Source organism: Coenobita brevimanus, chromosome 57 (genome assembly GCF_032717465.1).
Source record: "Coenobita brevimanus isolate Jiangsu-jjx chromosome 57, ASM3271746v2, whole genome shotgun sequence".
Lineage (NCBI taxonomy): Eukaryota > Metazoa > Arthropoda > Malacostraca > Decapoda > Coenobitidae > Coenobita > Coenobita brevimanus.
The window spans coordinates 11,008,373-11,021,427 of NC_137010.1; the positions used below are offsets into that span (position 1 = coordinate 11,008,373).

Genomic DNA, 13,055 nt, shown 5'->3' on the forward strand with positions numbered 1-13,055 from the left:
AGCAAGGGGACGGGTGTGTGCGTGTGTGAAGGTCACAGCCTTGCCCTTAGATCGGACTACATGAGCTCTCAGCTCCCTTCCGGGAGGGTAAAAGCTGACCATCACGACCATCAAGTGATCCTGACCGACCCGGTGAATTACACACGGGGTTGCCGACAGAGACGGACCTCTTCCAGGATCGTGCGGAAATAATCGCTGAATCACCGACGAAAGGAAGAATGGGGTGCTTTGGGGCCGCCATTGAAGTGGTCGAGCCTGCCACTGACAGTGAACAGTCGCACTCTCATGAATCATTAATAATATATCTTTGTGTGGACTTATGATTCAAATTAATGTTTGTAATGTGTAGAGGAATTATTTTTTTCTCAAAAATTGAGAAGAAATGAAGGGAAACTACTTATTATTTTCATAGTAATACGTAAAAAATATTTATCCAGCTAGATTAGCATCAAATGAACTCCAAGATCCTCATTTATTTTGCATTAGTAGTCTTTTATTGTACTGAAAGAGGTGGAGTTACATTACTCACTATTGGCTGGAACGAAATACTTTGTAATTGCCCTCTTCAAGTCGATTACTAGCCAATATAAGTAAAAAATCGGTACGACGCTCGTAACATCCCAAATATCCAAGTGGCGCATGCGCATTGAAGGTACAGTCCCAGGGACAAGATAGACACTGCTTTTGTTTACTAATATTGCGGCACCCAAGATTTTGTAATATTCACATTTGAGGACACAAGATAATTTCAGAAAGGCTGTCTTAGATAAATATTTTTACGGATCAGCTTCTAACTAACTGCTCTATGCTGCAAGATATTACCAAATTCTTGTTACTGTGCTTTCATTTCACCAAAGATTTTGTGTACATGTGGGACAAGAGGGATGTTGTTGATAGTGAGGTGTGAGTTATGACTGTGTTCTACCATAAAAGAGGCCATTTTGAGTCTTTTTGTAGTACACCAGTCATGAAGTGTGTGTGGGAGTGTTAAGTCATCTGGGTAGGAAGCAGTGTGTACTTTGTGAGTGAAAGAGAAAAGCACACACACACACATATATATATATATATATATATATATATATATATATATATATATATATATATATATATACTTATTATAGAGAATATATTCTATTCTGAATTGATTAGCCACTTTGAGAAATATATACATACTGTATGACACTATATTATCCAAATTGTTTATTTTGTAATTTCATCATTCATAATCTGAGGAAATTGATGGCCACCCCTATTAATGCACAGGGGAACAGAACAGTACGATTCTGATTCTCAGCGTGCGTCCTCTCGACTTCAGTCCAGCCTTCCGACCTCTCTCACGAGCAGGCAAAAAATGACTGTTGACCGTTCCTGGATTTGGGACGGTTTGTCGAAATCGTTGACTGAAGGCGAATTTAGGCATTAATAAATTTAAGTTAGTAAATCGTCTCAGAGGAGGAAAATATGACTTTCCTAATTGAAATCATATATTAAGAGATACAAATCTACTCATTTCTAAAGAATTAACATAGAAAACATTAAATTATAAGGGATGAATGAGCTGACTAGTTGCTAGACTTGCCAGATTAGAATATTTTTACCTTTTTGTATGACTCATACAAATGAATAAGCTCTTGTTGTGTGTATTCATTGGAGAGTGTAAGTGGTTTTGTAAGTAGGAATGACATTAATCCTATCACAAGTGCACACAAACAAATGCAGCATATGATTCATGAGCATGCGTGTCCTACGACGTCTGTGGCAGGCTCGACCATGACGATTGTCAATTGTCTTCACCCCACAAAGCACCCCATTGTGACTGTGTCAATGAGTGCGTGAGTGGTGGTCCCGTCGGACAGTAATAAAAAAACCGCGGTCTCGGTCATAAAAGAGACAAGGTAAAGTGAAAACTGTCTCCATATGGTTGAATCATGGAGAAAACGGACGGTGCATTGTTTACGATCAGTGAGAAAGAATTTGAGGGCTTTTGTGAAGAGGATGTGGGAAAAGGAAGTATTAAGTTGAACCAGACAAGAATAGTAGGTGTAGAGAAAACAGCGGAGAGGAATGACCAGGAGATAAAAAAGGTATGGGCGGTAATTAAAGAGTTAAGGGGCTATCACACGGCACCTCATACGAGGTTTGCCGAGGATACGATGGTAAATCGGAACGGTAACGTGGTAAAATTGCCGACGATACCACGGGCATTTGGAACCCGTCTGTATGGATTCCTGCCGACGATACGATGGGCAAAACAGTGTGACCAAAACCCAGGCTACTCGACAGAGAATATATCATACTACATTATTAAACATTCAGCCTAACACTGAATACTTATTAATATTTTATAATAAATATCAATCGTTTTGAAGGCCTTATAAAGAGTTAATATTTCCTACACCGAGGAAACTGTGATGTCGATAAAATATCACGTGTTTACAACTGAGGACTCCACTGCAGGTAGAGTAGACGAACCAGTCGCCACCTGAAAACACCACCACAACAACAACGTACTGATGGCTTTATCATCGATTTCCTGGACAAGGGCAGCTGAATTCGCCCTTATAGAGAAATTGAGGCAGTTCCGCGTGTGTACCAGTTTGTAAACAAAAGTTGCTTCTCCTTATTCTTTATCGAGTCACAGACAGCGATCACTGTCCACAGTCGCGAGACGGGGCTCTGGCAACAGTGTGAGAAGCATGTCCTTTGCCGAGGATACGAGGAACATGTGTGATAGCGTCCAAGTTTTGTTCCACTTAAATCTTCCTCGGCCGTTCCTGGTACGAGGTACCGTGTGATAGGGCCTTTACAGGAACGGACCATAGAGCAGGAAAACGAGATCAAAAGTTTAAGGAGTACACTGGACAAAATCTGTACACGTAGTGACGAACAAGAAAGGGAAGTTACTGAATTAAAAGTGAACAATGAATCAGCCTCGAATGAAATAAAACAGCTTAAGAGAGAGAATAAGAGGTTGGAAGAGGAAAGGGACATGATGAAAAGCAAACTAGATGAGTATGAATCCAAATCAAGAATACAGGAAGAGCACATTAAAGAAATCAAGGAGCAACATAAGGGGTGGAAGAAAATTCAGGAAATGTAAATTTGAGAGGTTATAGACCAACAAAGCAAGGAAAAAGTGGAGAGGGAAGTGGTTAGGGTGTTGAGAAGTAAAGAATCTTTAGTTAGAGATGTAGCAGATAAGAAAAAAATGTATAATAATTTCAGGAGTTAAAGAAAAACGTATAACAATAAGATCAGATAGAGAAAAAGAAGAACTGAGTAAGGTTAAAGAAATAATATCAATAGTCATGGAGGAAAACAACGAAACTCAAGAAGAGATTGAAGAGGTGTTTAGGTTGGGAAAGTACGAGGAAGGAGGGGCACGGCCATTGAAGGTAAAATTTAAGACCCAAGCAACAGTTAACGAAATTATCAGTAGAACATGGAAACTATCGGACAAGGAAGGGTTTAAAAATGTTTGGATAAGGAGAGAGGCAAATGAAGAAAGAGCTAAAATAAAGGACTTAGTAAAGGCAGTGCTCCCTACATGTCAACAAGTGGGTTGGTGGAGGGTTAGTGCCCCTCCCTGTAAAACAACTAACTCAAAGTCAAATGGCCACCCCTTACGGGATTATGGCGTTTGGCAGTAGATAGTAGTAGACAGATAATAAAGGAAGCAAAGGTAAAAAACGAACAGAGAACGGAGAAAGAGAAGACAGTGTTTTATTGGAGAGTCATGGGTCAGAAGTTAAGGAAGTGGTACCGGCGGAGAGAAGGAGAAAAGGGGGTATAGAAAACATCAAAAATCATTGGAAGGTGGCATATACTAATGTTGATGGTTTAATATCGGCACGGTTAGAAATCAACGATCTTTTGAGGATACATGAATCTGACATTATGTGCTTTGTGGAGACCAAGTTAAGAGAAGATATTGATGTTCATATAGGAGATGGTAAATACAAACTGTGGAGAAGAGACAGAAAAAAAACAAAAAGAAAACAGGAGTGATGATAGCAATGAAGAACAACATAAATGTAGATACCGTGGAAATGGGAGAAGGCAGGGCTGAAGCGATAAATATGAAATTAGAAACTGGAGAGAATAACAAGCGAGATTTGGCAGTAGCGTATGTTCCCCCTAAAACAAGAGCATGGAGTGATGATGAATACCAGGAAATGCTGTCAGACGTGGCATGTTATTTACAGAAACTGATTGAGAAAAGCAACAATATAATTTTAATGGGTGACTTCAATTGTAAAGAGGTGAACTGGGAGGAATGGGACTCAGGAAGCGGCGAGGATTCGTGGGGCACTATATTATTAAATATAGCAATGAACAATGTGATGACGCAATGGGTCAAAGAAGAGACAAGGTTTCGAGGAGAGGACACACCAGCAAGACTAGACTTACTGTTTACCAAAGAACCCGATGTAATAGAATGCTTGAAATATCTGTGTCCTATTGGAAAAAGTGATCATGTGGTCATTGAGACCAGATGATAACAGGGAACGTGGAGCCAAGAGACGAGCTCTATAGACAGGGAAGGTACATCTTTGGGAAAGCAAACTTTACAGGATTGAGAAAATTTTTTGAAAATGAAGATTGGAGAAAATTCAGAGAAACAACAGAGATACAGAGGAAGTGGGATATTTTTCTAGACCTGTATAATTCGGGAGTGGAAAAATTTGTGCCAAGAGTAAAGGGAAAAGAAAACAGGAAGAAAGAGTGGTTTAATAAAAGGTGTATGATAGCAAAAAGAGAAAGAGACATGGCGTGGGAAAGAGAGGTAACAACAGAACAAAGGAAGAATATAAAAGAACTAGAAATGAATACACAAGAATACGCAGAGAAGACAGAAATTTTGAAAAAGGTATAATAGACAAATGTAAGGATGAGCCGAAACTGTTTTATAGATTTGTTAATGGCAAACTGAAACAAAAGGAAGGAATCACCAAACTGAAAGTTGAAGGAGAGGTCTATAAGGATGCGGCAGTGCAAGCAGAAATAATGAACAAACGTTTCCAGTCAGTTTTCACTAATGAAAAGGAGTCTGTGGAAGCGGAGGCAGTGACTAGAAATGTAGTGATAAAAGATATAAAAGTGGAAGTACAGGAAGTGTATAAACTACTAGAAACTCAGGATGTAAGGAAAACCCCAGGACCAGATGGAATCTCTAATTGGGTACTGAAGGAACGCAGAGAACAACTGGCAGATAAGATTCACAGTTTAATTGTGTGTTCTCTGGAAGAGGGGAAAGTGCCTCAAGAATGGAAGATGGCAAATGTGGTACCAATTTATAAGGGAGGAAACAAGGAAGAACCCCTGAATTATAGACCAGTGTCCCTAACCAGCATGATCGCAAAATTGTGTGAAAGAATTCTGAAAGATAGATGCATAAAATATTTGGAAGAGATGAATATTTTGGCTGATAGTCAGTTTGGATTTAGAAGTGGAAGGTCATGTGTTTCCAGCCTGTTGAGTTTTTACTCAAGAGCGATTGACGTGCTTCAGGAAAGAGAAGGTTGGGTGGATTGTGTGTATTTAGATTTGGAGAAGGCATTTGACAAGGTACCCCATAAGAGACTAATGTGGAAAAGAGCATATAGGAGGACTGAAGGGGAACCTCCTAGAATGGATGAGAGACTTTTTGAGAGACAGACAAATGAGGACAGTAATAAATGATAAGATGTCTGGATGGAGGGAAGTAACAAGTGGAGTCCCACAGGGCTTGGTGTTGGCGTCAGTAATGTTCCTGATGTACGTAAATGATATGGTATCTGGAGTGAACAGTTATGCAAGTCTGTTTGCTGATGATGCAAAGATCATGAGGAAGGTAGAGGTTGAGGAGGATTGCAAAATGCTGCAGGAGGATCTGGATAGGATACACGAATGGAGCCAGACATGGGAAATGAAATTCAATGCAAAGAAATGTAAAATATTGGAAATGGGTAAAAGTACCAAGAGGCCATCATTGAATTATTTGATGGGTAATGAACCAATCACAAAAGCGAGAGAAGAGAAAGATTTGGGTGTGCTGGTGCAAGACAGTTTGTCACCTGAAAAACACATTAACAAGGCAGTTAGAGAGACGTATAAATTCCTTACTAATATAAGAGTAGCTTTTCATTATATGGATGAGATGATGAAAAAATTGATAGTGGCCATGATTCGCCCTAGGTTGGAATATGCAGCAGTAGTGTGGTCCCCACACAAAAAGAAAGATATAAACAAGATTGAGAGAATACAAAGAACTGCAGCCAAGATGGTCCCCAGTCTGGTAGATCTGTCGTACAGAGAGAGGCTGGAAAAGCTGGATTTGCCCTCCTTAGAAGAAAGGAGAAGGAGAGGCGACATGATTGCAGTGTTCAGGACCATGATGGGAGTAGATAAAATTGACAAAGAAGATCTGTTTTTATGGGATAAGAGAGTGACAAGAGGACACGGGATGAAACTGAGGAAGCCAAGCTGCTTGAAGAACATCAAGAAATATAGTTTTCCTTATAGATATATAGACCTGTGGAATAACCTGGACAAAGAGATCGTCCAGTCTAAAAACTTAAACGAGTTTAAAGCTAAATTTGACTTACTGAGAAACAGAGACGGGACCCCACGAGCGTAGCTCATTTCCTGTATATCACAATTAGGTAAATACACACACACACACACACACACAGAGGGATTCAATCTAGGTGGACGTGTGACACCGGCGCTCCATACCAAATCATCACGGCCAGTGGCATTACCTAAATAGTATCTTTGTATGAGTCAAGCTCAGTACCAGGTTAGACTAAATGATTGTTCATTATAAAAAGGAAAAAAATAATAAGTTTCAACAAGACTTGTAAAAACAGGAAATAGAACCAAGACGAAAGAATACGCTGAGTCATCTCTGAGGTTTGTTTACAACAAGACGGAGATTGTAAGTATATGCTTTGCACTTTAAGTATTGCAAAATGGATACATACTTCAGTAAAACAAATTTGGAAAAGAAAAGGGATAAAGATAAAAAGCAAAATGATTATTTCTACCAAGAACTGGTTGAAGTAGAGACCCACAATAGACTGGTTGAACGTGTAAACAAACTAGAAATGGCTTTCAAAAATGAAATTGATGAAATAAAGAAGCAGATGCACTTGCAAAAGGAAGAAATAGAAAAACTAGGAAGGGAGGCCAATAAGAAAGACACAACCATCAGTGAACTAACCGTGGAATTGAGTACACTTAGGAAGAAATTAGTGAAATGGTTAAGCAACGTTGGGTCTGGTTAGTACTTGGATGGGTGACCGCCTGGGAACACCAGATGCTGTTGGCATCCCTACGTCAAGTGGGGTTGGTGGAGGATTAGTGCCCCTCCCTGTAAAACAATTAACTCTAAGCCCTTGGCCACCCCGTCTGGGATACATGGCGTCTGGCAAGTACAGTAGTCAGTCACGAGAGTGTTATGGAAGAGTTCAAAAATGACACAGAGACAATTAGGCAAGTTAGCAGTCTTATTGACCAGAGCAGTGATACTGAGGAGAATATAACACAAGTAAATGAAGCTGTGCAAAGCTACAAAAATGATGTAGAAACCACGTATGCAGAAATGGTGAAAGTAAAGAAAGACTTAGAAACAAGGATGGAGGAAGAAAGCATTAAAAAGGAGGTGAAAAGAATAATCCAAAACAATCCAAAGATAGTCAGAGATTCAGTAGAGATAAACAAATCAATAGTAATCACTGGTATAGAAGAGGATGAAGTTAAAAACAAGATCACAAGAGACAAAAAGGAGATGGCAAATGTAATGAGCTTACTGAAAGAAGTATCAGAGGAAATCTGTAGTAAAGACATAGAGGAACACAAAAGGTTAGGGAAATACAAGAAAAGCAAGACAAGACCTCTAAAGGTGACTTTCCAGAGTGTAAACACTGTGGAAGAGATACTAAAAAATGCAAAGAATCTTAAGGAAAAAGAGGAGTTCAAAAATGTATGGATAAAAAGATGCCTAACACAAGAGGAACTGGAATTACTGAAAGAGAAAAGGGAGAAAGCAAAAACCAAAAATGAGGGAAGATCAGAAGAGGACAAGAAGAAAGTTTTTTACAAAGTAATAGGATTGCAGGTACGAAAGTGGTACACAAACAGGATGGAAGAAAAAGGAGGAAGGTAGTAGAACCATGTCATGACAAGTATATAAACAAGATGATAAAGTTAATGTACTCAAATGTGGATGGAATGGTATCTAAATTACTAGAGATGAATGATTATGTCAGAGAAAATGAACCACAAATAATATGCCTAACTGAAACAAAATTAATACCAAGGATATCAAATGACATATTAAACTTAGAGGAATACAATATATGGAGAAGAGACAGATATTTAAAAAAAGGAGGAGGAATTTTAATATTAACTAAGAAAAATCTAAAAGTCAAGGAAATAAAACTAGATATACCATCACAAGTAGAACTGATTGCAGTAGAGATTGACACATCTGAAGGTAAAGTAATTGTAGCCAATTTGTACATGCCACCCAGATCAAATACATGGGAAAGAGACGAATATGAGGACCTGGCAGAGAGTACAATTCAGAGTGTAAGATCATTGCTACATAAAATGGAAATCGGAAAGAATTATACTAACTGGGGACTTCAGTACAAATATAAATTGGAATACTCTAGATATAAATAGCCAAGAAAGCTGTTGGGACCAAAAGCTCCTGGATCTCGTACAAGAGTTTTTCTTAACGCAACATGTGAGGGAAACCACCAGAAAAAGAGGACTTGATGTACCTTCAGTGCTAGATCTAATATTTACAAGGCAAGAAAATGATATTGACAGTTTAATATATCACCCTCCACTCGGCAAAAGCGATCATGCAGTACGGTACTAAACTATAACTTCAGGATAGCATATGACATAGTAAACAGCAATGATAGTTACAAAAAGAGCCTAAACTATAAAAAGGGAAATTATCAAGACCTAAAGAAGTATTTCTTAGAAGTTGATTGGGAAAATGAGCTTAGAGGACAAGATTTAAATGCTGTATATAAAAAGTTTGTGAATTTTATGAAATAGGAGTCCAGAAGTACATCCCACAGCACAAAGAAGCAGATAAGAAAATACAGAAATGGTTCAATACAGAATGTAAAAAATCAAAAGAAAGAAGAGATTTGTTGTGGAATAGATACAGAAGACACAATAGTGAAAGGGCGTATAATAATTACAAACAGGCAAGAAACGACTATACAAGAATAAGGAGGGAAGCCCAAAAACAGTTTGAGGAGGATATAATAAATAAAAGTAGTGATCAACCAAAGCTGTTTTACAGCTATATCAGAAGCAAAACTAAAGTAAAAGATATAATACAATCCATTACGGATGAGGGAATCACTTATACACAAGAGAAAGATATTTGTGAAGCACTAAATAAGAATTTCCAATTAGTTTTTACAGAAGAAAAAAATTTTGAGAGGGACTATGTGGAACACGCATGTCCACACACAATACCAGATATACAAATAGCAGAAAAAGTAATACAGGAGGAGTTAAATAGATTAGACAGGAAAAGCAAGTGGTCCTGATGAAATTTCATGTTGGGTATTACGAGAATGTGCAAAGGAGTTATGTAAACCATTATTTTTAATTTTCAAGAAATCCTTGAGTCAAGGTAAACTACCTGATATTTGGAAAAAAGCAAATATTGTCACCTTATTCAAGAAAGGAAATAGACAAAATCCACTCAGCTACCGACCAGTATCACTGACCAGTGTTGTAAGCAAGGTATTAGAAAAACTTATTAGAAAAGCTTGGGTAAATCATCTAGAAGAACACAGCATGATAACAGAAAGACAGTTTGGTTTCAGAAAAGGAAAATCATGTGTTACTAATCTGTTGAGCTACTATGACGGAGTAACAAACACAATACAGGAAAGGGAAGGATGGGTGGACAGTGTCTATTTAGATTTCAAGAAAGCTTTTGACACAGTACCACACCAAAGACTTTTATGGAAACTGTACCATCAAGGAGGAATTCGAGGCAAACTGTTTTGTTGGATGCAAGACTTTCTCATAAAAAGAGAAATGAGGACAGTACCGGTACTAAGAGGAAACTACTCATCATGGAAAGAAGTGACTAGTGGAGTACCACAGGGTTCAGTGCTGGCACCAATCATGTTTTTAGTGTATATAAATGATATAAACAGTAACACTGGAAATGAGAGCTATCTGAATATGTTTGCAGATGATGCAAAAATACAAAGGAGAATTACTAACACAGACTCTTGTAAAGAGCTACAAGAAGAATTAAATAAACTTCATGAATGGAGTAGTACATGGCAAATGGAATTCAATGTGGACAAGTGTCATGTAATCAAGTTTGGTAAAAGTGGAAAAAGACCTGATTGGGATTATAAGTTAGGAAATAAAACCCTATATACATCAGAAAGAGAGAAAAACCTAGGTGTGATTATCAATAACAGACTATCCCCGGCTGACCACATCAGCGAGAAGGTACGGAACATGTATACACTGCTTGCAAATATGAGAATAGCATTCACATACATAAATGAAGACATGCTAAGAAGGATAATAACATCATTCATTAGACCAACCCTGGAATATGCATCAGTAGTCTGGAGTCCTCATCTCAGAAAGCACATAGACAAGATTGAAAAAGTTCAAAGGGCCGCTACAAGATGGATACCAAGCTTAAGGGACCTAAGCTACGAAGAAAGACTAAATAAACTGAATCTACCAACACTACAGGAGAGAAGGAAAAGAGGTGACATGATAATGCTATATAAATGCATATCAGGAAAGGAGAAAATAGACATAAATGATTACTTAACATATGGAGAAGCATCAGCAAGAGGACACTGCAAAAAACTGCATAAGAAGAGAGGTGATAAAGACGTAAGGAAATTCAGTTTCCCAAACAGAGCAATTGATCAATGGAATTACCTACCGAATGAAATAGTGTGTGCCAAAACAATTCACAAATTTAAGGATATGTACGATAAATATGGTTTAAGACACGGGACAGTACGAGCTTGACTCATTCCTGTAAAGATACAATTAGGTAAGAACAATTAGGTAAGGTAAGAACACACACACACACACACCTTTTCCCTTTGTCAGGTTTCAATGACTTCATGTGTATAGAATAAAATTTCTTATACAGTATTGTTGATATAAATCATTATTCACCTCCATGCCTTTAAACTTTTGATAGGGACGTGTCAACAAGTGGGTTGGTGGAGGGTTAGTGCCCATCCATGTAAAACGAATAACTCAAAGTCAAATGGCCACCCCTTACAGGATTATGGCATATGGCAGTAGATAGATAGACAACACCCACATACTCTCGTTATAAATATTGAGGAAAAGCAAACTTGGCTAAATCAATTGAGCTATATTTAATTTCTAATATTATTCTGACTTGTATTACTACTGTCCCCCCCCCCCCGATTGAAAAGAAAAGTGGGGGGACATTTCCCTCTTTCCCCCACTTGGATGATGCCCATGTGTCCATTATAGAAAAATACAAATACATATACTGTAACCGTTTTGCTATAGCCCAAGGACAATATTATGATGCGACGGGCAGAATACAATTTATGTAAGCTTCTGTATTGAGTAGGCAAAGCCAGTGACATTTCGTTTTCCTACTTCTGTATTCATTCATTCTTTCATTGCCAGACGCCATGTATCCCAAACGGGGTGGCCAATGGCTTAGAGTTAACTGTTTTACAGGGAGGGGCACTAATCCTCCACCAACCCCACTTGACACGTAGGGGTTATGCCAACAGTATCTGGTGTTCCCAGGCGGTCACCCATCCAAGTACTAACCAGACCCAACGTTGCTTAACTTCGCTGATCGAACGGGAAGCGGTGTACTCAACATGGTATTCGATCCCTCTAATTTAAAGAAAATTAATGAAGGAAATAAGGAAAATAAGCAAAATTATAAAATGGTTATGATACTCCGGTAACTTACCAGACATGACAAAGAGTTGACGATATGTTTTATGGTAGTAGCAGCACAGCTGTGATGTGTTATTGCCAAGCTTCGAACTTTCTTGGTGCCAAAACTGCAGTTGCGGGAGGAGGTGGGTTGGTTCTTTTCAAACTTATTTTGATTCAGTTAGCAAATTTTAGTGCTTCGTTTGTCATACAGATATGAATTCAAAGTAAAAGTAAATAATACAATATTATTTCATGGTAGGGCTCATTATTCTGTCAATAAGAAAAAGAATTATCATAGTCAATCAGCAACAAGTAGAGCTGAAAGAGGGCGGGACACAAGAGACCTTGGCTAACGCCACCCGTGTAGTGCAGCACTGAAGGGGAGCAGCATGGCCAATAAGGGAGGCGCTGGAATGTATGACCACTCGTGAATCTGGGTTCAGAAACTTCCATAAGCCCGAGGGCAGCATAAGATAGTTCCTGCCAGGTTTTAGTGGTACATATCATAAATACTGTATTGTAAATATGTGTAGGAACACTGGGGATTATTATTACAGTGGAAAACAGTTTAGGAAAGTAAGGTGGTCATCTTTCCATAATTGTATTGGACAGGGGTCACTGTGCCTCAGACCCTTACACCTCAGAGAGGGTAGAACAGTATGAAATTAACATTTCCCTTTTTTTTTTTTTTTTTTTTTTTTTTTTTTCATAGCTTACCACTCTTCTAGAAGAATTATTTTCTGATGTAAATATGTCTATCAATTGCCAGACGCCTTAATCCCGCAAGGGGTGGCCACAAACAAATTACCTCCATGTCGCCCTGTCCCCCACCATTTCACTGCCCTGCTTCCATCGGACACCCCCCTCTCTCATATACCTCTCCACTCCATCTCTCCATCTTATCCTTGGCCTCCCCCTCCCTCCCCCCCACCACCTCACTCACATTCACTCTCCTCATCAGTCTCTCACTCTCCATCCTTTCCACATGGCCAAACCACCTCAGTGTGTTTCTCCTAATGCGTCCTATCACATCCACATCCACACCACAACGCTTCTTCACTTCCTTATTTGTCAGTCTGTCTCTCCACGTGACTCAACATGCTCCTCTC

General features: G+C 38.8%; 1 pseudogene; it reads right to left on the bottom strand.

The window, feature by feature from the left end:
- Positions 1-11,780: 11,780 nt before the first annotated feature.
- On the bottom strand, positions 11,781-11,897 carry LOC145402454 (5S ribosomal RNA; annotated as a pseudogene).
- Positions 11,898-13,055: the final 1,158 nt, after the last annotated feature.